The sequence below is a fragment of the Rattus rattus genome, chromosome 1 (genome assembly GCF_011064425.1).
Source record: "Rattus rattus isolate New Zealand chromosome 1, Rrattus_CSIRO_v1, whole genome shotgun sequence".
Taxonomy (NCBI): Eukaryota; Metazoa; Chordata; class Mammalia; order Rodentia; family Muridae; genus Rattus; species Rattus rattus.
In genome coordinates this window covers 203,843,354-203,867,640 of record NC_046154.1, presented here as the reverse complement: position 1 = coordinate 203,867,640, position 24,287 = coordinate 203,843,354, and the positions used below count along the sequence as shown (strand labels likewise).

At 42.1% G+C, this 24,287-nt stretch overlaps 1 protein-coding gene across 1 annotated transcript in view; it reads left to right on the top strand.

Moving 5' to 3' along the window:
- Positions 1–24,287, top strand: part of Slc16a7 (solute carrier family 16 member 7) — a 153,733-nt gene that overhangs the window by 1,111 nt on the left and 128,335 nt on the right. The window lies entirely within an intron of this gene.

The following is a 24,287-nucleotide window of genomic DNA, read 5'->3' as shown; positions in this document are numbered from 1 at the left end:
ATAAGACAGGGCCGCATTAAACTGTGAAGTGGCAATACAAAAGCAATACAAAAATCCATGTCTTCCTTCCTCCTCAAACCAAAAGGAGATGCAGTGAAGGAATAAAAATAGCAGGAGCGATGCGCACGACTCTAAAAAGCTCGGCAAGAGGAAACTGTGGGCACAAATGCTTTTTTTGGGCACTCCAGGCTTCATGGCTGAACCCAGTCAGCTAGGACAGGCAGACTTTCAAGGCCTTCCCAGGTTCACTTGACCGTGCTCTGTCACCCAAACTACAAGATGGTGTGCAAACAGAGAAGGCAAGAGGAAAATCAGAGTTGGGCGTGGGCCGCAGAAGGCAGACAAATGTTGAATAAATTAAGCCATATGAAGACAGTAAGGCAATCCTAACCCAATATTCTGCTTTTAAGCCCATCTACACCGGAGGGTATCTGAATAATTTTAGTGATGGGGGAGGGGCGCGGCAGAGGGCCGCTAGCTGAGTGTGCACTGCAACAACTCATAAAGTAAGAAACGCAGGAAGCAAACTGTAGGGGAGCAGCCGAGGACTCAACTCCGAGCTCTATCATTGTGCAGTGCCCCCTTCCACGTTTTATTCTTTACTTTTATTTTGAAGCAAAGTCTTGTTAAACTAGCAAGGCTGGATTCTGTGTAGCTCAGGGAGACTTTGCATTGGCCCTCCTCCCTGGGAACAGGGGTCAGAGGCAAGTGCCACGGCTCTGAAGCAATCTGCCACGTTACTAATGTTTTCTCATGCACAAATCAGTACACATTCCTACAATGCCCAGTTTGTCTCTAGACACACACATTTCGTCTATAACATCAACCCTGTACTTTGGGCTTCTAGCCTTCCAACAGGGAGGGAGGGCAGAATGAATCTACCTGTCTCTAGATGGTTCTTTTGACTTCATACTCATTCATCAAACACTCTGGAGAGACACATAGGACAGAAGGAGACAAAATACAGAGTAAGACCCACAGACCACAATGGTTTCTGTATTCTTGTAAGGTGCAGTATATTATTCATAAATTTGTCTTCATTTTCTTTCTTTATCTACAAAATGAGATTGGTTGTACCCATTCTGAAGCACCATTGTGGAAAATAAACTATGACAGACCCTTAGGACATATGTTAGCTAATTTTTGACTCCCCAGCCTCATTCGTTTCAGTTATCCTTCTAGCGTTACTATGATGTGGTCTCAAGAAATTCACATTCTGAGAAACACATACACACACACACACACACACTCACATACACAAACACACACACACACTCACATACACAATACACACACTCACATACACAAACACACACACATACACAATACACACACTCACATACACACACTCACATACACAAACACACACACACTCACATACACAAACACTCACATACACAAACACACACACATACACAAACACACACACAAATATAAACACACACAAAAAGCAGGGGGTTCTAGTTATATTTTTCAGTACCGCTTGTCTTTCAGTTTTTTCCACTTCCTTCTGTCCTCTATAAATGAGACCTATATCCCAGTTAATCCAAACAGACTTTAGCCATTGTAAAAAGATTTTGTCAGATCTGCCAAAAGGCTCCTTTTGGAAGTGGCGTACCTCAGGGAACCTAGGCGCTTGGCTCTGTACTCTTGCTCATTGTGAGTGATCCTGTGTGAGTTGGTAATAGAAAGACTCCTCCTTCAGGAGTCCCTCTCTCAGACTGTCTTTGCCAATGAATTGACTGCCCCCCCCTTTGAGGAAAGATATCGAGTTGCAGTTTCTTTATATTATTAGATGAGAGTCATTTACGCATTCCTGGAAGCTGAGAAGTGTAGTATCCTTAGCGTCTTTAGGATGCTGACTATCTTAAGGCGTTCTGCTACTCTTTCCTACCAACATAAGAACTTTATAGGGTAGACTTGTGTACACTTATATTTACAGGCTCAGGGCTTACTCTATTGGCCTAGCTAGTGTCTTAGTATGAGGTGTTGTTGCTCTCACACAACATCTGATACTGTATAACAAACTAAAAAACCAAAGAGGCTGATTTGCCTCATGATACAGTCGCCTGGAAAACCCAAACCTCACGGTCCTGTCATGTTCTTAGAATCTCCTGGTAACATGATAACATGCTAATGTAGTTGAGTAAACAGGTACATGCAAATGTGGCCAAACCTGTGGGGCGGTCCTAAGTTTTAATGAACTGCTCCCCACTGACTTCACTAATCTCATCAGAAGTTCTTAGCGCAACACCATTCCGTCAGAAGTTCAGGGCTCCTCGTGAGATTTGTTGGGGACAAACCAGATTGAAGCCATAGCAAGTGTTCTGTGAGAGAGCTGGGACAAACAGCTTCCTGATCTCTAGGTCCTGTGTAACACAAAATTGTCTTGTATGAAGTTAACCAAGGGCAAACACTTCTTTCTGTTGTGTTCATCGATGCATGGCACGTGGCAATTCTGAAAGACAAATTATATAAAGAATGAAGTCACAAGCAACAGAATCAGACATGACATGAGGGGAAGAGGAAGGAAACTACAAAGAGCAGCACTCTGACCCTCCTCTGTCTCCAGCACTGACTCAAGCAGGGACTACCATGGGGATTCTGCCCTCCAAGACAGGAAAGCCATAACCCTTTGGAGGAGCTCTTAGCCTCATGGCCCCTTCGGCCATCAAGTCTGTAAGATGTAGTTGTGTGAATTAGAGAAGTCTTTTCTCTTGGATGGTGAATTAGCAAACAGGGCACACATACCTTAAATATCAGTGTGAAACCCACCCAAAACCACTCAACACACACACACACACAAAAGACTCCTTCATGGACTCTGGGTTTAAGTTAATCCTAAGAGAGAGGTTAGCTTTGTAGCCAGGTGAGAGTTGAACTTGTTCGATACTCGGAAGAAGATGCTGAATGTCACAAGTGTCAGGTGTCATAAGTCAGACCTGAAAACTGGCATGGACACAACAACCTCGAAGACTTCCTCACACCTCCCTCCCTTTCCCACTGTTGTTGTGGTTTGCCCTGGAGTTATCTGCATTTTGATGCTAATTCCACTGCCCCAAGGACAGCTGCCTAGTCAAGTGCTCAGAACTCAGGTGACTTCACCAGAACCACCTCCCCATTGAATCTGTAAAGTACAGGTGAGGGGCAGGTACAGGGTAGAAGGAGGTGTATTATTGGAGGAGAAGGAAGGATGGGTGGGAGAGAAGTTTGAAGGACGAGGAGGAGACGAGGAAAGGGAGAGAAAGGAGAGAGAGAGAGAGAGACGGAGAGAGGGGAGAAGCCATGGCAGGTGATGTTAAGATTCTGCTCTGTGTATTTACAGGTTGTTATTAATGTTCTCAAAGGATGGATGGTACTGGGCTTTGTATGTTTAAGTGGGCAATTATATCTTATCAATTGGGTCAAAGATTATTGTGTTGTGTGTTCTTTAATGTGTAGATTTAAGTAATGTAATGGAGTGTGGGGCGACTGGTCTGGGCTGCCGTGGAGTTGGGATGTGTTTCTGCCAAGATATCTAGCAGATATCTTGGGGCACTGAGGTGTAGACCCAGCGGGGTAAAAGACCAACATTACCGCTTTATTTTTATATTTTTACAACAACACACTGTGCCTCTGACTTACTTCAGTGGTTAAGGCCCCTCCTGGTTTCCATGTCTTGACCTCAGTTGTCTTCACCAGAACTTTCTTGAGATTGACCCAGGAGTCTCTTCAGTGAGATATTCCATTTTACCATAAGCTATATTTATTAGAGAAATCATGTGTTTTTCTGGGCTTCGTGGTCTTGGGAATGGAGATCAAATATCTGACTCATCTGGGATGAGAGCAGAGATCAAGGCAAGGGCTCAGAAGACTGGCCAGCCTGTATTGTGATTTTTCTGTCCTGCTTTTATCCAGTTCGGACTAGCTGTTAAATCTCTTCCAATCTTGGTTCCTTCTCTGTAAAGAGAAGATAAGAACACATTTCGTATAGATTAGAAAGATTAAGTGGCATAGAGTTTAGAGCTAACACATGCATAGAAATAATTTAAGGCATTGTAGCTAGCCAATATTAATATTGGCCTTAGGGCTCTAAAGGTTATTTCCAACTTCACTGGCCTATTTATCTTAACAGATTGGAAAAGCCAGCTAGATGACATATTGGTGGTGCATAATTAAACCTTGAATAGGCTCATTTATTTGGCGCCCTGTTTTGTGGCAGGCCTTCTCAAAACTGTTTGGATCAGCCAGGTATTCAAGTCCATCACTGCGGTTCTTGGGAGGGAGAGTCAGACCAGCCAAGAGTGCAGGCCAGTTTCCATTGCGCAATGGTTTTGAGGGCCATCCTGGGCCACGTGAGACACTTCTATAACGAAAACGAAACAAATCAGACCCCAAATCACCCAGCCAACCAGAAATCAGCCAACGAACCAACTAACTAAAGAGTCAAAGAGAGGGGAAAAACATTGGTTCCTTGTGTCAGGAAAGGCATTGGGAAAGAACTCTGTCATGGTATTTATTGAGCAACAGAACATTTAAAAGTATTTCAGGGAAGGCATTATTTGCTCAGTTGGTCCCTTAAATGTTGGACTCTGAAGGCTAGGGTACTGTTTGGGAGATCCACTGATTTACACTCAATGTAATGGATCAGCACAACCATTTGTAAAAGATAAATAGCAACAGCCCCACCCATACTTGAAACCAGCTGCTGTGTGTGTGTGTGTGTATGAATATATACATATGTATCTATACTATATATGTTTACATATGTATATATGAACTGAGAAAAACAAAAATATTAGAAAAGGAGCCGGGGAATGTGTCTTAGAATGCAAACAGCCTAGGGTTCCACTCCCGACATTATAAAGAAGTAGAAATAGTTAATTACAAATTAAACGCTGAGCTTAACAACCATAAAACCAGTCCAGGTAGGGCTGGACTAATTTATACTTGGGTTCACCAGAGACAGCCCCCATATATTTGTAAATATCGGTGTTGCTAAATGATGCACATAGTTTGTAAATAGTTTTCCTGACCTAATAACAAGGCTCTTGCAAGCACTTCCATTAATATTCATTGAACTCCCTACGGAGTTTCTGAAAATCCCACAAAGCTTTTGAGTGACAGCTACACCGTGCCAAGGGAAAGTTTTTTCCTCCAGTTTTCTTTTCTGTTAAAGGTATTTATGAGTATTTCCATGGCAATGTTCATGTAGTTTAACTGGCAGAAACCAGTTATTAATATTTGGCAGTATTTGTCATTTTAATAGCTTTAGGTGGAAAGCATCTTATTTAAGCAGATACAAGTGAAATGTTTGCTTAGATAATGATTTATATAAACAATGGTATTCCAAAGAAGATATTTTAAATGCTTATTTTCCCACTAATAATACTCCAAAACCATATTAATCAATTTAACCAGATTCTGCTTAAAGCAGCTTACCTGGCACCATGGTGTATTGGTCAGCCTTATACTGCTTTTCTGGCCTACCTGAGGCAGTCAATTTGAAAATAAAATCTGTTCATTTAACCCCCAGTCTTAAAGGATCACCTACCACTGGGACGGTGGGCATTTGTTTCTATTTGGTGAAGGTGACGATATAGTGGCATATTATGGTGGGAATGTCTAAAAGACAAAAGGGCCACACCCCACAGGGGGGTTGGGATTCTGTAATTTTATGCTGGTATCCTCAGTTACTTAAGGGCATGTCCTTATCATAAAGCTCCAAGCAATTGGGCTGGGCTAGGGTTGTAGCTCTGTTGATAGAGTGTTTGGCTAGTAGAGGGCACAGCATCCTGGTCTCAGTTCTCAGCACTGGATTACCTGGATGAAGCAGTACATGTAGACATAACCCGAAATCTACCGTATGTAGCCCTGCTCTTCCCCCAAACTCTGGGGCTTAGAAATGACCACACTTGTGCTGGACAGCTCCCTAGGCAGGACTAAGGACACCTCCAGTATTCTGTAGCCTCTTTTCTTTTCTTTCTTTTTAAAACTTATTTACTTTACATCCCTCCCACTCCCTTTCTCCTCTGATCAGGTGCTACCCCTCCACCCCCAGGTATCTCCCCATCCTGACACTTTGATTCTCTGCAAGGCTAGATAGGCACTTCCTCTCCCACTGAGGCCAGGCAAGTCAACCTAACTAGAAGGTAGTATTCCACAGACAGAAAACAACTTTTGGAATAGCCCCCTCTCTGAGGAAAAAAAAAAAAAAAAGAAAAAAAAAAAAAGGAAGGAAGGAAAGAAGGAAGGAAGGAGGAAATAAGGGAGGAAAGAAGGAGAGAGGGAGGTGGGATGGAGGGAAGAAGGAGGGAGGGAGGAAGAAGCAAGGAAGAAGGGAAGAAAGAAAGAAGAAAGGAGGAAGAGTGTTTTCAGTGGCAGGCACGGCATACTTCAGCATCTCCAGTAAACCACACTCATTCGTTTCAAGGATACTTACAAAGGGAGCCTATTATTGTAAGGGTGGTTCCAATTATGACTAAATCCACTCTGTTCTTCCGAGATGTTTATTCAGTTTTTAGGGACCAATAAAACAAATCTCTTTCTTGGTTGAGTGAGCAACTATGTCTCTATGGTGACAGTTTATAAGCCTCGTGTTTCCTCTGTCTAGTTAACATTCTCCATTCCTCTGTTTGCTTCTGTGAGTTGGCTGGGCTCCATTTCATGAACACTACATTCTTGAGGCACTGAAGTTTAAGAAAGTCTAGAAGCACAGATGACTTGAGTGATAATGGTACTTATTTGAACAATTTGAACTGCTGTTCATGACATATTTAGCCATCAGTATAATCTTGTGAGGTGAATTAGGAAGTCCAGGAAGCAGGAAATCAAGGTATGCGTAGGGTCTACTTCTGAAAGCTCTGCTTAATGATCACAGAACTGAGCATTATTTTCTTTTGTCCGTGGCCTCAGGGGAGTGAATTAACAGGGGAAGAACCCACTGGGAGGGATGAAGGAAACTTCACTTTAAATTGTGATTTCAGTCGGAAATTAGGTGACTGTTCTGGCTGGTTTTGTGTCAGCTTGACACAAGGTGCAGTCATCAGAGAGGAAGGAGCCTCCCTTGGGGAAACGCCCCCATGAGATCCAGCTCAATTAGTGATTGACAGGAGAGGGCCCAGCCCATTGTGGGTGGAGCCATCCCTGGACTGGTGGTGGTACTGGGCTCTATAAGAAAGCAAGCTGAGCAAGTAGGGGAAGCAAACCAGTAAGCAGCATGCTCCAGGGCCTCTGAATCAGCTTCTGCCTCTAGGATCTTGCCCTGTTGAGAGTTCCTGTCCTGACTTCCTTCGGTCATGAACGTCTATGTGTAAGTGTAAACCATATAAACCCTTTCTTCCCTAATTGGCTTTTTGGTCATGGTGTTTGGTTGCAGCAATAGAAACCCTAACCAAGACAGTAACCAATACAATTTTTGCCTTTTGTACATTAATGATTTGGGGATATAAATGTGTGTGTGTGTGTGTGTGTGTGTGTGTGTGTGTGTGTGTGTGTGTGTACACATACGTGTAATAACAAGGCTTAGAGACATGAGACCAATGAAGTTGTTAGGGAAAATATGATAGATAACTTATGAATAAAGGTGGGTATTTTGTGTATTTGTGTGTCAGATGGATTATTGTACTTTATTCATGATTTCTGAAACCTTTAGAAGTGCTGTTTTTACTCTTATGTCATACCTGAGATAATTCATTCATGGGGTGGAACACTTCGCTACAGTTACATATCTTCTTGGAGGAAGCTCTCTAGATTTAGACTGTTAATCTCAAAACGTATCTATTTGCATTTACAAGCATACAGTGCTTTGATGGTTTTTAAGACAATTTGGAAGCAATCAGCCCTTAAGAAATGTTTAAAACAAGAGACCAGCAATGGACATCTAGTAAGTTGGGCTCTCATCACACGGTTATCAAGGATGGTAAGATTCTCTTGTTATTTGCAGGGGGTATTTTGATCTGGAGAGATGATTCAGGGCTTAAGAGCACTTGGTGCTTTTTCAGAGGACCTGGGTTAGCTTCCTGGCACCACTTAGCAGCTCACAACTGCCTGTAACTCCAGATTCAGAGTTTGACACTCTCTCCTGACCTCTGTGGGCATTTCCTGCATGCAGTGCTCATACATATGCTCAGGCACTCGCGTGTGCACCTGCACACACACACACACACACACACACATGTTAGTAAATATCTAAAAATATTAAAGGGAGCATTTGAAGGAAGTGTAAGGAACTTACTGATATCCTACCATATTAGAGCTTATGGAAGAAAGCAAGTGAAGTACCATTATGACCTGACAGTAATACCAGACTCTCAGTTCCCTCATAAGGGATGGCAGCAGCCAGGGAGGCCCTACGCCCTTTTCTGGTGGGTTCCAGTGGATGTCTGAACAGAGTAGAGAGACTTTGAGAGAGTTTTTGGCACATTTAAAGTCAGAGATCTTTTACCCCCATACCGTGTTCTCCTGAATACTACTGTAGATTTTCATGACGGATGTGAATAAAGTTGGTAATACTTTCTCAGTGGATTCTCGTATGAGTAATTAAAATGCCCAAAAGAGAAACAGTTATGTCGTTGAGGCAAGCTGTTGATAAGTCTAGAACATGTCTCTCAGTAGTCTGTCAGGCAAGCTGATGGAAATCTAGAACTCGACTCTCTGTGGTCTGTCTTGTGCTGTGGCCTTCTCTTTCAGGGTTACACCATTTTCTCTATGTCTGTAAGGTTTCCTCTTGGATCAGAGGCTGGGAGTGAACACATAGATCTCCATTGGATTTTTGACTTAGCCACGATTAAGCATTTGAATAAAATCTATCTATCAACACTCAGAGCCCCGCTTGCTCATCTTCAGAAGTCAGGGAAGCCCATTTCTTGGTTTGTTAAAGAAGTGAGTAATATCTTTAAGCAATGAATAATTGATTTGATCATTTAATTTCAGTTCTATTATTTTTTGGTGTGTCTTCATGAAGAACTTGCTTTGTCATGAAGAATTTTGTTCTTTACATAACCATTTGTGAGTTTTAGCACAGCAGTTCATAGCCTAAGCCAAAGAGAGAGCTCATGATCGAAACAACATATGAATTCCCAATAATAGATATCTTTCCGATGTGTGAAACCTTCTGGTTTAGGGAGCATAGAGCAGGATACTCAGCTATGAATATCAATGCTGCCAAAAACCAATAAAACAATAAAAATTCAGGGTGAAGTTTCCACTTAGTATCAGAGTTCGTAGTCACATTTGGATATCTCATGGAACAATGAGAGGAGAATTTCTTAGTCTCTATCCAGATAGATGTCATTGTGCATAGCACATTTAAAAGCTACCACAAAGAGGAAGACAATTGTAGCACCATAACTTATAGCTGTTTACATCAGAGTGTAACATATATAACAGGATCATCGACATCAGATTAGTGGCCTCTATGTGTCTGCTCCCTTCTCATCACCATTACCATGTAAGGCAGATTGTACACATGTATTACATGTATGTACAGGTAGGGGGAATAGTACTCAGCAAGATAAGATACCCATCAGAGTGCCCGAGAGTCACTACCTCAGCAGATATTCCAGGGCAGGGAAGATGCTAATGGCATGCTGACTCTCCTCCCACATCTGAAATCAGTGCAATCCAGTGAATTACTAAGGGTTCTAGGTGAAGTCATTTTCAATGAGGCCTGGGGAAGTCAGTCCTCTTCTAGCCCCATCTCTCCCATGATACTATAATTTCCGAAACATTATGTTTACCAATTATGAATAAAATCTGAAGTAGAATTAACTGTTAAAATGACTAGCAGATTACGTATCTGTCCTGAACAGTAGATGACAAATTATATCTTTGGGGATAAGTCTAGTGTGTCATCTGTTGTCTTTAAGGCAGCCACACCAGTGTGCTTCCAGATGTTCTAGACCACTCCATCTACCAGGAACACTTGCATAGCCATGGATGAACTTCCAAAGTCTTAGAAGAAAGGCGTTTGTCCTAGAACTTCAGAGGATATATAAGTCTAAGGATGGCGGTGTCAGGTGCTAGTGAAGCTAAGAGATACTCTATAGCCTAGCATGGCTTCCTGTCATGGACTCTGCTCACACTCCCAACAACCCAGTGAAGTCATGGCTCAACAAACTGTAACCCAACAACCAGATTCATATGTTAACTACTCAATGTACAATACATCCACACAATTAACTTACAACCAATTGATAAGAATAGAAACCACCCATCTAGATAAGATATAATTTGCTCATCTAGACACACAAAATCCTGTACACATCCATCCCTTAAGAATAGTCATAACAACCTGTAAATTTGCAGAGAGAAATCTTAATATCCGCCTCCATGTTCTCTCAGCTGTTCTCTCCCCTCGCTCTGGTCTCCTCTCCCTCTCTAAAACTTTACTCCCATTCACCCTTCCTTCTCATCCAATGACAGGCCTTGTCCTATCCTGTACCTGCCTTCACCTGCATAATGGCATAAACCTACATCTAACCTCATTGAAAAGTACAATAGCTCAGTGAGGTGGAGGTCCTTGTCACTATTCTACAGAATGAAGCACTGGGCAAGCAATAGAAAGAAAGCATTGGCACAGATCTACAATCTAGTAGGGAGGTCTTCTCATAGAGCATGGCCAGGAAACAAATGAAAGTGTTTTGTGAGGGGTTGGGGATTTAGCTCAGTGGTAGAGCGCTTGCCTAGGAAGCGTGAGGCCCTGGGTTAGGTCCCCAGCTCCGAAAAAAAAAGAAAAAGGAAAAAGAAAGTGTTTTGTGGTTATGATACAGATTGGAACACTCTTTCAGAATTTTTTTTAAAAAGGTGATTATTCTAATTCGTTTCTTCCTGACACTCAATTCTTTTCTAGATGAAGCATTGCATTATGTATTTGGATGTTAAGTCAGCTTATAATTCTGATGCTTCTGCAAATTTTTATTGAAAATACTGGCTCTTAAGGAATGAGGTCTCTGGTTTCTTGTTTGTTTTGTTCTGCTTTTCTGCCTTGATTATTCTTCATAGCTCTCAGGACTTTGCCTCTTGACATCTGAGTATTTGTAATTTCTTCTTTCTTCCTCTTCTATGCGGTGTAGTAACCCTTCCTAATAGTCATGTAGGTTCCACTTAACTATTGTGTGTCACTAAAGTGCCTGATGTATTTTCCTAAAGCAAGAGCTGCTTTCAGAGGAAAATGAAGGAATCGATGAGACTTGCTGCCAGTGTTCCCTGCATATCCACAGGGGACGCATTTCCAGACCCCAGTAGATGTTTTAAACCAACAGTAGTATTGATCAGTGTTTCCTCTACCTACATTTCTCATATAATTTTTTTGCCTTGTCACCTCTAATAAGCTCTTTGTGGCTCCTCTTCGGTGTCCTATAAACCACCAGCACCACTTCTCCTGCATGCCTGAGCATTATTCAGCCCCGTTAATGTTAGTTGAATGCCATCTGTATTCTGGACTACTCACTGCCCCACCCTGCTTGCCCTTGGGGATGGGAGGTGAGGTGGCATGGGCTCCATGACACAGACTCCAAGAGCAGGTGAGAACAAGCAAGTAGCAAGCTAATCTGAATGCAACAGTAAGCTCCTTTAATATCCTCCACCCATGCTCCATTGGTCCCCAGAATGCATCTCTTGTAAACAGCAGTTTCCAATTGACTGGCATTGTCAACATCAGGAATCCTCAGTCTCTCAGGAAGTCCTCAATTAGGTCCTCCTGCAGGAGATGCTTTTGTGGTTGCATGGCCCCCAGTGTTTATGTAGAGGTTGAACTGCCATTCCCGCTTCAGTTGAACATACTCACTCTAATGCCACCATAGCAACAAGTAGCAGATACCTTGTGGATACACTAGACCAAGATACTCTGTGTCCTGGGCTACAGGATTTCATCAGGCCTCCTGGAACGATATCCAATTCCAAAGGCCCGAATTTCTGGAATTTTGCCTTTATTACTTTCAGATTGCACTTGCTCAATAGAAACTGAAACTTTGGAGTCTAAAACTAGTAGATCCCCTCCCCCTATCTCCCTGAACTTAAAGAGGCAGATGTCACAAAACCATTAACATCTCTTTATTAGATATGACAAAATAATCCGGAGATCTAGAGACAGAATGCGTGACTTGGAGGAAGCCGTAAGGAGCCTAAGAAAATGCTAGTGTGTTGTCCCCTATGGGACACATTAGCATCTCTGTGGAGAGTAATCTGGCCACTGTGCTGTGGGGAGAACATTAATTACACACAATAATGACCTGCCACGGAGGACATGCAGATATCAGATCTGAGGCTCACATAGCGATCACTTCCTGTGTCATCAGTTTTCAAGTAACACATACCACTAAATGAGAAAAACAACCCACTGAGGAAGGGCCTGAGTATTTATTGTCTTTATTGCATGGTTGGTAATAGCATCGATTGATTAGCCCATCTTAGTAAGCACCTGGAGGTCTGTCTGTGTTTGTTTCCTAGGGTTCCCCACAAGGGGAGGGCATGCTCCTAAAAACGTCTAATTTGTTTAGAAATGTGATCATAACTAGTACACTAATATTTATTAATCATAACTGTTTGCTAAGATACACCAATATTTATGATGACATTTCAAACATACACACGTGTTTTAAGTTTCATTTTTTTAAAGAGTGAATGTCCTATTCAGCATTTTTTAGTCTTAAATTATTTTACATTGTTTTAGTAATCCTCTTTTCTTTTAGGCCTTGTCTCTACTTCATAGCCTCTGTGATACATACTCAGAAGATAATGAGTTATAGTCCACGACAGTTAATGATTTTTGTGTGTAAGTGTGTGAGTGTATGTTTGGAGTGTGTACATATGGAGTACAAGCACAAAGGCCAGAGGAGGATGTCACATGTCCTGTTATTCTCTACCTTATTCCTCTGAGACAGGGACACTCATTGACCATGGAAATGGAGCCATGCTGGCGGCCAGAAAGCCCCAGTGATTCTTGTCTTCTCTCCAGGAAGCGCTGAGGTCAGAGGTGCTCCTGAATCACAAGGTGTAACTTTTCAGTACTCTCTTGGTGTCTGAAAGTTTTCAAAAGGATCTACACTTAGATTTTTTAGAAGTAGAAAGCGAGAAAGAGAAGCTGGTTAACAAATTTGATGCTGTGTGTAAGCCAAAGTTTGGGGAATGGGGCTTTTATCTGTAACCTCACATAACTCTGCTCGCCTCTGGCACTATCATTGACTCTGTTGTTAGCACAATCCAGTCGTGGAATGTGTTAAAGAAACACCCAAGCGAGTTGTAACCCCATCCTCCACCCATCCTGTCTTCTGTGTTCATCTATCCTGTAGGATCGGCTCCCCCTTCTTTGTCCATGTGCCATAGTAGAAAATCGGGGGCATTGTAAAAGAGGAATCACCTGCCTCATGGACCTCTGGGTATTCCTGTGCAGTTGACTGAACTGTTCACTGATGCACAAAGACCCATCTTGACTCTGGTTGGGACTATTCCTGGACAGGGGAATCTTCCTGGGTGGTCATGGAGAAGGTCAGCTGATCCTGACAGTGGGTGCAGGTTGACCCTCTGCGTGAGGCCCTTGCAGCTGCTACCATGACTGTACAAATCCACTCCTGGTCTTAGCTTGCCAAAGTTAAGTTCTGATATGGACAAAGAAGTTTGTATAAATGATAATATTTTCATAAACCCTTCTGTACTCAAAAAATAAAATAAAAATAAAGAATATCTGCTTCCTAAAAAGCTTCCTTAATGCCAGATAGTCACAGAGGAGACCTGCTGGGTCCTGTTCCTGCCCCATTGTGCAGCCTGACCCTGCTCCTACACTGACTTGACTCAGTGAGTTCTTGGCATTAACTCTAGCCAAGTGTCGGTGACAGTTCTCTGAAATGCCCTTCAGTTTTGCTGAAAGGGGAAACTACATATAGCAGTCACCAGAAGCTAATAGTTTCAAGAAGGCAGACCTACAAAGAAAAGCATAAAGGACACGCAACAGCATGGTGCCTAAAGTTGCTGGTTTGTGACTTTGCCACCTCAGGTCTCTAACCTTTAGGTATAAATAAAGCAGACATTTTCATTGTGCCATTTTCCACCGGGTGTGTAGTAGAAAAATTCGGGGTACGTGTTGTTTACTGGGCACAGAAGCACCTTGATGAGACCTTCATAGTGTCACTATGAGGATTTTTTTCTGTCTTTGCTTCCAAAACAAACACTTTATCATTATCTTGAGCAAAACCGAATAGAATCGGATAACCAAAACTATGAAAAATCATTTCAATACCTACATTCTGGGTGGGCAACTGAAATAGTCTAAATCTGCATCTGTTTCCTGTATGCTCCTTCCCCTCAATTTATTCCAAAACTGATGGACACGTTGCTCTGCCTTGATGGAAAACATGCCTCAGATATTCCTTATGAATATAACGAATGCACATTAGTTGAATTTTGTTTTATTTGACAGTTGTTTTGGAGCACAGCCCAGTGTAAATGGAAGACTCTGCTAGTTTGACTGCTTAGCTATTCAGTTCTCTCTGTTTGGCTGACTGTGCGAGCCTCACGAAGGGATGCTTAGAAGTAGGATGAAGAAGGACAACGGGGCTCCCTTTATGCTGGAGAAAAGTAGAGCTTGCAGCAAATAGTCTCTGCATTCCTAGAGGCAAGGCATTGCTCAAATTGCGTCCTTCCTTCCACCACCCATTTCTTAGAAGGATGTTTCTGTCCCGTCCATTGCTTAGAAGATAAACGGAACTCACTTCTACTAAGGCCTAACAGAAGGTTTTGGCACTTCAGCCAATTAAGAACAATATTCTGCCTAAGAATTTATTTAAGACCTTGTAAGTTCCTGTTTTTATCAGTCATGGTACAAAGGCATTATTTGGCTCTAGGGCTGATTTAGTTGACAACTGATCGACAATTTCGAATGAATAGTACTTTGGGTTAATATCGTGGTATGAAGACAAAACCACTTCAGTGTATGATTGTTATCCTTAGGCTTGTTTCTCTATTAAATGGAGAATAAGTGTTTAACATCTATGTATTATAATTTTACTCAGAATCTCTAGTCTTATGAATTCAGCTATATCATTAAATAATTCCTTGCTTGGGACATCTATACAGACATTTACAGTGTTTTATGAGATATGTCCCTTCCACGTCACCCCTCACCTTTAATATTTTCATCAAATGCCACTTGGTAAGAGTAGTACTTAATTCATCTACAGTTTAAAGATTTCCAAATTTGCGTGTGTGCACGTGCACATGTGTTTTATAGAACACCATTCAGATCGGAGCTTCTTCAACCTTTTGCCCTTGTGACTTTTCATCCTGGAATATTTTTATGCAGCCCTGGATACTTAAGTTTATAAATTAGTTATGGAGGCACAGATTTACTAATAAGTCATTTATTAATGTGAAAACAAAATCTCACGCTAACAGAATTCATGTTTTCTTATTATTGCATACTCAAATAGTGACTGAATATAAAGAGGATGTAAAACCATGTCAGTATTTTCCAGGGTTGCTGGATACCTCCATGTTTTAATTGTCAGTTCTGAGAATGATGCTTCAAATGAATGCATAACATAAAATGTCAAAAGCGAATTTAAGGCCATTTCAGGAATTTTTGTCAATCCTATTCTAGATCCAAATTCAGATATATTCATTCATTCTGTCTCTCTCTCTCTCTCCCCCCCTCCCTCCCTTCTTCCCTTCCCCCCCTCTGTCTGTCTCTCTCTCATTTATATGTAATTTTATGAAACCCAGTTTGCAACTAAAGCAGTAGTTTTAAAAATCAAACACGGAATGCCACAGCTTGACCCCAAGCGACACTGGCCAGCTTCCTCCTTGCTGAGGGATATATGCTGATTACTTTCCAGTTCCTGAGATAAAACATCATGACCAAGCAAGCAACTTGCAAAACATCATGACCCGGGAACTTGTGAAAAAGAGAGTTGATTTGGGTTTTGTTTCCAGAGGGATAAGAGTCCACCAGAGTGGGGAAGCTTGCCAGCAGTCAACAGATAGGGAAGGCAAAGCAGGGAGCAGAGAGCCAACAGGAAGTAGCCCTCAAAGCCAGCCCCCATGTGACATACTTCCTCTAGTAGTGACTGACCTCTCAACCCCTCCACAAAGGGTGCCATCTACTGATGACCAAGTTTTCAACTATCAGTCTCTTTGAAGGACATTTCTCATGTAAACAGTCCCAGAAGGAAACCATTAAATTTTTGTTCTGGAGCTGGAGCGATGGCCGAGCAGTTATGAGCACTTGTCCTTGCAGAAAACCCAGGTTAGGTTTTCAGCACCTGCATGGTGGTTTACAGCTGTGCACCTTCAATTCCGGGCGATCCATCATCACCCTCTTCTGTCTTCTTTGGGTACCAGACATGGTTTAGCACATATATACACATGTAGACAAAACACACATATGCAAAATTAAAGTAAGTAGGTCTTAAAGATGTTAGTCTCAGTTTTCATTGAAACCATCATGTTTCAATCAAAGCAGAAAACTTCGAATGCACTAAAAAGCACTGCAGTTAGTGACCAATGACAGACACAGATGTGAGCCAAGGTCTTTGAGGCGGTGTTCCTTGACGGTGTATGACATGTAGCATGTGCAGGCACAAACTGTACTTGTTCTGCACACACTGTGTGTTCAGAATAAAAGGGCACAGTAGACTTTCATGATGCAGCCCCTCAAATTAAAATGCATTTTGTCAAATTAATTTTTATTATTCACATTCATTAGTACTTGTTGCCAAAGTTTCCGCATCCCCCACATTTAGTTACAGGACCCCATTATGCTCCACCATGACCCACAGCTCTGAGCTAGAAGCTGTTGAGTTGAAGGACCCTTGTCCCATAGGTAATCTGGACAAATCTGATGATTTTCTAAATAACAGACTGCATGTTCACAACTCAAAACCTTCAACTATCAAGGGCTTTAGAGTCCATCAAAAATTAGGCACCCATTATGCCCGTCCTCATAATGAAATGATAGGCTCTGTGGTTGTATGACTTATTCATGTTTATTTTGGCACAGCGGGGAGCAACAATATCAAAACATTAAGTAGGCTTGTTGAGGCAAGAATAATCTTTGAGAACTAGCCTCACCATAATGAACTCAAAGTAGTTATTTGAGTTCGACCTTGGATGGAAGGGATTTTAGTGCTGCAGGGCCACAGTGGCTCTTTCCTTCTTGATGGACTCACTCTATCTTCCCAAACCTTGGGATGTGGGGGACAAAAGACAATGAGTAAAACTGACTTACAGTGAAGATGCATGAGGGCAAGTTTCAGACTTGCAAAAAATTCTACCAATCAGCCAAAATAACACACCAGAATTTCCCATGTTCCAACATGTTCCCAGTGTTCCCATGGGCTCTAACGCAGAGGAAGACAATGAAAACAGACTGCTGTGCACAGCCATTCTCTTAAGGTAGATTGTCCCCTTCCAGCTAAAAGTACATGACAGTAGTGTGAGTCACCCATGTCTATACATTTGGCACGCCCGTTCTCTGGCATCACCTCTTTCCTTCTCAGATACATAGGATCCAAAGGAGAACATTTATTTTCAAGTTACAGATTTGTATTAAGACTTAATTAAAATCTAGCACCATGGATCACTTTATATAGTCTCGCTGTGCAAAACTGAATTATGAAATCCACAAACCTTAAAAGCGATTTATCCTAGTATTTGCTCAGTATGGCTCACTAGTTGATTTCCTTGTGCTTTGAGAGAAAGGACCTGTGGCTTGTATTCTTTGTTACCATATTTTTATTACTCTCGGTACTGGACCTGTGATTTCTTAGAGACCAGTTATGAGACTCTTTTCCTGGCCACAAATCCATGAGGTAGCCTCGCATATCAGACTCAGCCCAGGAGATTTAAGACAGCACCCTGCTGAGCTGGTGGCTGTATGGCATATACATGGTGACAGAGCCACTGGGTAAGGGGAGGGTAATAGAGCATGAGCACATAACAAGTCCATTCTGATAATTCTGATAGTTCTCAGGCACCATTCTGAACACTCGGTGTGCTATTGTGTCTAATGCATGCACCTAGGGTTGTTGTTGTTATCTTTTTCTGTTTTTTTGCCCAGAAAAAGAACCAACACAATAAGGCACAGCATGATTCATTAATATCCATGAAGTTTATAAGTAATAGGGATACTGTTTAGAGCTAGATGGTCTCCATACATCAACACCTATGCACATCAACACCTGTGCACATCAACACCTATGCCATATTCCTAGCATCTGAAATCTTGGTGTCAGAAAATGCAGATCCTTAACACTTAGCTAGCTAATAGACTTCCAGGTCGGCACACCAGTGGCAGAGAGGCTGATGTCATAGCATGCCTATTGTTAACTGATACACAATATAAGTTTAGAACTACAAATGCATATTTAATCATAGTTTTACATAGGCCTTAGCTTTAGAGATGCTAAGCCTTAGGCCAGTGTGACTCTTTTTTATGCTTCAGTGAAGAGTAGAGAGCTCTGTAGAAATGACTGGCCCAGATGGACGTGACCTACGAGTAATGAACCAAAGGAGTCTCAGCTAGACAGGTCTGTTTATGACATTGGCCTCTTTGTGTAGCGTTGTTTTCTCCCACCTATAGAATTCTTTGTGGGGTGGGAGGGTCTTATGCAAGGCCCTCATGCAAGTGTACTGTGTATGTGTGTGTGTGTGTGTGTGTGTGTGTGTGTGTGTGTGTGCGCGTGTATGTCTAGGAGAGATGAAGTTGCTGAGAGAGACGAAGATGGGAATTTAGACACACAGAAAAAGTATATTCGTAGATGCACATATGTGTATATGTGTGTGAAGGTCGGAGGTCTCTGATGGTGTCTTCCTGTATCATTCTCCACCTTTCCTTTGAGATAGGGTCTCTCCATGAAGCTGATGATCACCTGTTGGTTGGATTGGCTGGCAGTAAGCTTCAGGGATTCTCCTTTCTCCTGCCCAGTACTGGGGTCACAGATACTTACAACTGTTGTACCTGACTTTTTCTCAGTGGTTTGGAGATCTGAACTGAAGCCTTCTTGCTTGTGTACCTGGCACATTATTGGCTTGCCATCAGCCCCTTGGAAAATTTCTTCATGGCCAGTGCTTATAGCAAAATGTTTGGAAAGGCCAGAACAATATATTTTTTACATTGATTGATTGATTGATTGGTTGGTTGGTTGTCAGCTGCCATTGAGGATTCTGGTTTCTATATCCCTTCATTGGGGGAAGATAAACAATATTTTCTACAGCTTCCTTGAGCAGAAAAGAAAAGGCTGGAGATAAGGTCAGAAGACAATGGGGCAGAAGAAGGTCAGACGAAAAACAGTCTCTGATACTTTCACTTGGGAAAAATCATTTTGTGACCTGCAGCAGTATTTTTATTTTTCTTCTTCTCTTTTTCCTTAAACTACCCTGAACAGTTTGATTTCTCAGCGCCCAAAATTCCTATCTGTGAAACAGGGTTGATTATGTCTGTTATTCTGAGTTTTGCCAATAAAAATGGAATCTCTGAGTGCTAGACATTCAGTTTTCAAATTGTAGACGCAAAGCAAAACAGGTCAACTTGGAAAACTATCTCCTCCTCCATATAAGGGCTTCCTCCTTGGAGGAGTTCGGATAACTATTGACTTTACCATGAGGTATATTAACGAAAGGCGAAGACAGCACAGTGTTGTCAGCCTGCATCAGAATTAGCATTAAGTAGGCAGACATGACCTTGCCCAGGGTTGAAGATGAATTTCCTGCCTGCAAATCTCAGAAGTGATGGCGTTTGTTTTTCCAGTGCCATCAGTTTGAAAAGCTGATGACTAAGGCCTTTCTGTTCTCGGTGTCTGCCCCTTTACCTGGATGACACCAGGGCAGGATAAGGCTGTATGTCTACATGGAAGAAAAAGGAAACAGAAAATTGGTTAGAGAAAATTAGCGAGGCCCTCACAGAAGACGGGGAACCCTCAAGCGTTTGGGAATAGGAATACAATGGGCAGGAGCACCCCTCAGAAGGGAAGCACCCAGGACTATTAATGGAAAACAGAATTGCATAAGCGATCACCCCTCTACTGTGGAAGGAACACATGCTTTTTGGTTTTTTTTTTTTTAATTCCCTGTATTTCCTTTTAACAGCTTATCATATATGGTAATTACCCTCCTCTCTGTTAACAGCTCACCATCTACACCACTTTCTAAGGGCAGCGCTGTAAATGTCTTTGTTTGATTTGCAAACCTGTCCTACTGTGAAGCCCAAGTGCACTTTGGCATGAGACAAAATGTGTAACTTCCTCTGCCCGGAGATGCAGAGCTCTCTGGACATGTGCTGCTTAATGACGCCGGGAGGGGCTGTTAGCCCACTAATGCCTGGGAATCAGACCCATGGCATCGTAGGAGCTGGGCAAGTGCTCTACTGTGGAGCCATGCTCCCAGCAGAACGTCCTAGAAGCAAGGTTCAAACCCAGGGCTCCCCATTAGTTTTCTCTCAAGTTTAGAGATCTACTCTTCTTCCAAGGGGATTGTAGGCCTGTGTTTATGACTGTGAGCATCACAGTGTCCCATCCTTCTGCCCTGTGGGTCAGTTTATGGAAGCTCCTCACATAGTCCACTGAAGATTATTGGCATTTTGGAATTTCCCACCCACAGGGAGTACTGGAATCCCGTCATGCCCCATCTGGTCATCTTCCTTTTGTAACGGAGTCCTTGCTCCCTTGCCCAGGTGCTGAGATCCGGGTATCTTAGAATAGATCACGTTTGTGACTAGTCTCTGTGCTGCCTGGACTTAAGGCTATTCATTACCCATCAGGCCCCTCTTCATCTACTGGGCCAAGTGTGGAGTATTGACTCTTACTTATAAATATCAACCGTGGTATTTATATTTCCTCGAACATTTAGTCTCAAATGCCCAGTTCTCTGGGACACCCAATCAGTTCTAGCTCTTGCCTGAATTTCCAAGCTGTGGTTTCCCGTTTCTTTTTAGATTAGAGAGACTGTCATAGGGAAACAGAGCATGTGGTTCACGCCTGGTTTTGTTCCAGATGAGATCATTCTTTTAATTTTTATCATGGATATCCGTTTTCTTCCATAAAGAGGCCACGCAGGTGCATGTTTTCAAATGTTGCCTGTTAGTGTTTGACTGGGATGGACACAGAGAATATGAGAGTACGCCTGCGCGTAGGTATAACCTGTCCGCACTCCTGCACCACTCCCCACATGCTTCCCTTCCGTTCTCTGATCATTCCAGTTGAAATAACCAGGAAATCAATGCTCTAGTCCTATCAAGCCCCGCTCTTGACGTGAGAAGATTGTGAGTGCAGTTTGTGGTTCTCATGTTCGCCAGTCTGCGTGCAGAGCAAGGGGAAGGTAGATCGTTAAGCGAGCTAGAAAACTGTCTTTTAATGAAGCATAAGCTAACGTGGGAGGCACCCACTTAATTACATGTTCAAACATTACCCTCAACCTACTCAGATGTTGCTGGGATGCCACGAAGGCCAGGATCGTTTTTCTTCTGGTTTGAAAAATTTAAGTCGTTGTCTGCCCTCTTCCTTAACTTAGGCTATTTAAAACAAAACACAGAAGTTTGTCAAATGCTTCATTCACAGCATATATTGATAAAACAAGCCACTCTCTGAAGACTATAATTGCCTCTTCCCATCATCAAGCATGCAACAGATCTTCTGTGCACTTTGGAGGCAGTTTTTATCGTTTTGGCCTTGCACATAATCTTATGTATCCTACATAGTAGACATCCATGCGAAATGGCATTATGTTGGATTAAAACTACGTCTATGCAGTACATCTTCACAGATGGCTCTGAATTGTAATAGGTGAACTTACTGTTATTGCTGTTTGTGGTTTTCCTCTTCCAGTTTGTAAGATGTAAAAGTGGCGTCCCACCTGTCTTTCACTACTGTGTACCAAACGTTTGAACAACGAATCATTTTTAGCAGTCCTTCTGGTGGGCACCTTTTCTCTTGATGGGCAGAGAAAGTCTAGTGCCACATTGACCTGTGGACATTTGACCTAAAACAATAGCCTATGTGCACTGTGTGTGTGTTTGTGTGTGTGTGTGTGTGTGTGTGTGTGTCTGTGTGTGTATTTGTGTGTGTGTTTGTGTATATGTGTGTATTTGTATTTGTGTGTTTGTGAATGTTTCTGTGTGTGTATTTGTGTGGGCAAATGTGTGTGCATTTGTGTATATATATGTGTATTGGTGAATATGTCTGTGTTTGTGTCTGTGTGTATGTGTGTGTGTGTGTGTTTTCCTTTGTCTCAGTCTGTTCTTCAGTCACTTTGTCCAAGTGAACACCAGTGTCTCTAAGTGTCATGACCACCACAGCTTTATGATGAGGCTGGCTTCATCTTCGGTAACGTACATGACCTCTGCCTCCACCTTTGCTCTGCTTTAGAAATCGCTTTGCCTCCCTTGGCTGTTATTTGGATCTCATGGAGGTTTTTGACTCCAGCTATAAAAGAGAATGTAGTAATGAGATTTTCCCTGTGTCACCATTCCTGTAAGATCTGTGTTTCCTGAAACCATGATCCAGGAAATTCTTTTTTTCAGGTTGGTCAGTTTATTTCTGGAGTTAATGTGTGTAACGTTCTTTCTTTGTAATATAAAGTCACTTGTTGAAACTAACTAAACGTTTTTAAAATATGAAAAACAAAAACAAAGTCTAAAAGATATAAAAAATAAAAGGAGCAGACAAGGAAAACTGGGTGGTTAAACGGACCACCCATGTTCCCTACCTTAGATATCTCATGCACCAAGTTTGTTGATCTTGGAGGTTCAAAGCCCAAACAATAAGTGCAGTAACAACACCATGCAAAGCAGACAGAGTGCACATGGTGATGAGATTTCTTGTGACTATAACTGTGTAGCACTATGCCATATAGGCTTAGAACAGTACACAATAAATACCTGCATGCTACACATACACACACACACACACACACACACACACACAGAGAGAGAGAGAGAGACACAGAGAGAGAGAGAGAGACAGAGAGAGACAGAGAGAGACAGAGAGAGACAGAGAGAGACAGAGAGACAGAGACAGAGACAGATACAGAGACAGAGAGAAGGGGGGGGAACCTAGCAAATCCAGATGAACCAGTCTACCTGCAATGTAAACTTGAGTGTAATGGAACAGAAAACATGACCTGAGGGTCTATAATCAAGACGCATTCTGAAATGGCTGTGGAGCCCAGCACAGCCTCAGTTTACAACGCTTGATAATGCCCCAGGCCCTGGCAGAAAAACATAAACTCTTAATGAGCAGCTCAACTTAGCTCACCTTTTAACAATTCCCACAAGATAAAGATCCAAACAGTGCTCATTTAAAAGACCTGAAGCAAGAGCCGGGGAAGCTGCAGATAAAAGTCAAGTCCATCAGGATGCTAATCGTAACATTACCACGCAGTTGGAATGTGAAAGTATCTCACACATCCACCGTGCACACTGGTTCGGTTTCCTCACAGATTATGTAAAGTTCTTGACATAGAAGCTGAAACGGCTTAGCCGCACTTACAGATGGTAGTAACATACTATCTAAGAACTTTTTATAGGATGATCAGAAATTGGCCAACAGAACAGTCTGGATCTCAGCTCCAGACTTTACTAGCTCTGCATCCTTAGAGAACTCTCCCCACTCCTTTCTAACCCACTTTTCATCTGTAAATGAAGATAATGACTATCAGAGAAATCCTTCCAATATGGCATCCATTCAGTAGCATCAGCCGTTTTTCCCTATGAACTTGGTAGGGCTCCCTCCTTGTGGACTAGATTCATGTGACATAAGTACATCCAAACAGGTCTCGTCAGTGCCATCTAGAAGCAAATGGAATGATGGCTAGCAGTGAACAGCTGCTAACCCTTAATGCAGATGAGAAGTGGAAACCAAACAATACAGCAGTCTGGGTCAAACTGTAATGAACTAAGCGTGTTTATGTTTGAAAATAATTGAATGATGGAACCGTTAGCCAAAGAGGCAGATCATTTAAAATTTACATCGACAGCCAAAATACATGTAAAACTTCACTTATGAAAGTTTTCCTCTTTCAATTGTATCAAAAATTTATTTATAACTAATTATCTACAAAGTGATTTGTCTGTGAGTACAGCACAGGTGAGATGTGTGTGTGTGTGTGTGTGTATGTATGTATGTACACGCGCGCGTGTGTGTAATGTGTGTGTATATATATATATATATAATATATGTATGTTACAAACACACAGACATATATATGTATACTAACACATATGTTACTAGCACATACACATATATATAATAGTGTACTAGTGTAAAGAAAACAATTATGGCCATTTAAAGAAATGAGCTTTTGTGGTATGAAAATGACTGCTA